Below are 4,071 nucleotides of genomic sequence, written 5' to 3'. Positions count from 1 at the left end.
GCCATTTGTTGTGGTTTGGTTTTGTGCAAATTCTGATCTGAATGTGTTGTCTCTTTCCTTTGTCTTTGTCTTTAGATAATTGTGAGGATTGCTCATGTCCATGGTCTTATCACTTGCCTCACTGTGTTAGCTCATCTACACCTGCTGCTGCTGCAAATAGTAATATATACAATTAAAACATTAACAAACCATCAATTAATCATCAAGATTAATGTTTGACAGCATTCAGATGACTTATAGACAAGGAGGTGTGTATTTAAATCTAACTGCGGCATCCAGCCATGACGCAGTCTGTTTGCTATGTGTGTGTTGCCTTGTTTTGCTATCTTTGTGGGGACCAGGTTAAAACGCTTGCAGTGAGGACACCTGTATTGTGAGGACATTTTGGCCGGTCCTCACCACTGAATAGGTTTGTTTGAAGGCTAAGACTTGTTTTTAAGGTTCAGCTTAGAATTAGGTTCAGGTTAGGTTTAGTATTAGTATTGGGGTTAGGCATTTAGATGTGATGGTTATTGTTAGGGGATAGGGAATGCATTGTGTACAAGTGTAGAAAGACATACGTGTGTGAGAGACAAAGATAGAGTGACGTCTTCCACTAATGTGGTGTATTACTAACTTTGATTTGAGAATTCAATTCAATTTTTGTTCATGCTTTTGTTGTTCAGAGATTTAAATAGCCAACAGTTGTAACCCATGATTTTGAATAATCTGTATATTCTCAGTGATGGCTGTATAAAACTTTAAAAGCAGTCTGTGTCTGCACAAAGGTCCCTTTCACAGTCCACTATTAGTGTTGGACTACTACAACCATATAATATCTATTTAATATTCAACCATTGAATGCTTAGTCTACAATCTAACAAATACACCCTCGAAAAATACCTCGAAAATTCATAGAAGTTCTTTAGAAACCACACTGAAAGCCTCAGCCACCACCTAACAACAAACATGACATCACTCAAAACAGGTGTCACATATTAACACCCTCACAACCACTCAACACACAATTAAATATTATACAATATACTATATAATCAGACCAAAGCTAAGCAGCCAAAACTTACCCAAAGCTAATCTTTCTGATCCTAAACACCCACAACCTGCTTAAATGAAAGCAAATTGACTATTTTTGATTGATAAGCCATTGCAAAGTACCGGTTTTATTTGTATTTCGTTCTTTTTGAAAATGACCAAAGTGTCTAAACCAACCTGCAACTTCTCATAACAAAACAAACTTTCAAGGACAAATTACAAGGTATTGAAGGTTTTTCAAGAATGCAATACTCAACACCCAAATGATACTTTCGGATCATATTTTAAAATGATGATACCCATGTTTATTGCATCAGATTGTACAGGTATTGATTCTGTGTCAACCCTCTAGCACACTTGGAGAGACGTCATTTAAGATAACCATTTGACTATAACACTGACAGATGTCTCTGTCGTTTAGTTGTTAAAAAAAAGGAAAAAAATAAATATATGACTAATTGAGTCAATTTCAAGTCAATTAATCATTCTCTTGGACTGAGTTTGTTTTTCTACATTTCCATATTATAGTTATGCTTCAGTCCACCACGTTTGACTGGATTCAAATGACCTGCGAACTAGGAGTTCATTCAAATGAACTGTCATGCAGGCTGTGTCTACAGGGAGCAGTTTGATGGGCAAAAAAACAGGTGTGCAGTATATGAAGGTCTACCTCACCTTTGCATGAAATCTGCACAGCGCAGTGAACACCGACAGAGAATAATTTGCTTGTTTGTGCAAAATAATGACATTGCATTTGAAAAAATCATGACAAAGTGACTATGGACGTGTCTGTTTATTGATGATTAATAAGAGAACATGCCGTCCTGCCGCCAAGTGCACTTTATATAAAACACTTGAAACATCAAATAGATTTGCATGCGTGTGCGCACACACACACAATATATATTTATATATATATATGGACTGCACACCTCCACACAGCAATTAATTACTTTAAAGACAGAAGAAGGAAGATCAGGAACCAACACTTTTGGTGAGATGGGAGTTTTGTTATCATCTTATTGTAGGTTTAGTTATAAATGTTTTATTATTGGAGAGTAGCTAATTTTAAGGGAATTGGGGAAACAAAAAAACACGTTGACATTATTTTTGATTACAAATGATTTCAGTTGGACTTTACAGTGTAGCATAGATAGTCCAATTACAAGCCGAGTGATAAACTACAGTATTGTTGCCCACAGCCATTGCATTATTAAATGTTAATGCTATTTAGGCTCACACTGATGGATTCATATGTAATTTGGTAAGAATGTGAATACAATGTCGAGAAGGTTTTATAGCAATACTCAACTCACAAACCGAGTTATAAACTACAATGTCATGAGCCACACCCAGTGGAAGTACTTTCATAACATTTAACATTTTCACTTTTAATGCAGTTTGCACCACTTCTTGTGATATTTCCTTTAGCCTGTTATGCGTAATTGCACCCTAGTACCAGGTACTCTGAGTAATATATCAAACTTAATTTTTAGTTCAATCATCTTAGCAATAAATGTGTTGTGGCTCTCAGGATGGCAATGACGCTCGTTGGCTTGTTAGTTGGTGCACAAATACGCCAACTGTTTCTGTTTCCAATTGTTAATTTACATTTCCTGCATTAAGACAAATCCTAAAACAAAAATCTATAAATCTAACCAGGTATTGCATTTCAAACTAATTTAATATCCTCGAGACACTAGCTCACTACCAGTGATGCTCATCAGCAGCTTGCTCTGCTCTGACCTCACTGTAGAACAATAATGTGCAGGGAAAATTTGCCTGCCACAATTTACTTTAGAATGACATCAACATGCAAAAAACTCACAGTTTTGCTTCTGTCTGTCACGTTCACACATAGGTGCCATTAAGACACTCCCACACAGATGGATTGATATGTGTAACGTTTTAAAGAACAGCAGTCAGAGAGTTTGGACGTGTGGATCAGAAACAAACACAGCTGACGAGGTGGGTGTCCTTTAATACACGACGATTTTTAGTTGATAGTATTCAATGCCTGCGTTACGTTAATTTTCATTTTAATCTCTGTAATATCTGATACGAATATTAAATTAGATTTTCATGAATCATTAATATGAAGAAGGAACTGAATTTAATAAGTGTATTTTTGTGTAATTACGCATCTATAAGATTAGCAACATTTTACTGAAGCTCATGTCTGGTACAAAAAGTAAAGAATGAAAGAATGAACACATTCGATAAATTACATTTAATAAGTCCAAGACTTGACATTTAAGTCAAAAGTATAAGATAGTAAGCCAAAATCTTTCTCAAAACTGCAACATTTTGAGTCAGGATCTCATAATGTTTACTTATTATGGCTATTTTTATTTTTGTCATTCCTAGTATTTTATCTTTTTATATTTAGCAACAATGACTTCCATAACATTTCTTGCATGCAACTTTAGAAACTCATTCAAGTTGTACTGTAACTTAATTTTCATGTTATTGTAAACATTTTTGTTTAACCTTCATGACCAAATTATTAATTTTTAATAAAAACTCTTCATGCTTCAACAACAAATTGTTTGAGCACGACACTTTTTCGTTACTGCAGAACAAATCTTATGAACACAATAATACTTTTCTTGCTATACTGTAATATAAGTCAATATGTTTTAATAACAAGACTCTTGTTAATAACTTCCATTTTCCTAATTTTAAAGAAACACTGAGCGATGCTGTTATACTTTTACAGACAAAGCCTGAAATGAACGTCATTGAGGACATTAGTAGTTGTTGGACTGCTGTTGACGGTTATCCTAAGCACACTTTCATAGTAGCACAGTTATTAAGTCTGCATACAATAGATCATCTGCAATATTATAGAAAGTATATAAGCTGCTTCATATACAAAATAACTGCTCAATAAATGTTTTAAATCAGAAATGAAGGTGATTGTTGTCTCATTGTCTCAATGATTAGTTTCTCACTCTCTTTCTCCCTTTTCTCCATCAAAGCAACATCATACGAACCAATATGTCAGTCAACTCTTCTTCTTCCTTTTACCACTGCTTC

The sequence above is a fragment of the Anarrhichthys ocellatus genome, unplaced genomic scaffold (assembly GCF_004355925.1).
Source record: "Anarrhichthys ocellatus isolate YVR2014 unplaced genomic scaffold, GSC_Weel_1.0 scaffold214, whole genome shotgun sequence".
NCBI classification, from domain to species: Eukaryota; Metazoa; Chordata; class Actinopteri; order Perciformes; family Anarhichadidae; genus Anarrhichthys; species Anarrhichthys ocellatus.
The sequence above is the reverse complement of the archived record's forward strand: the minus strand, read 5'-3'. Positions refer to the sequence as shown.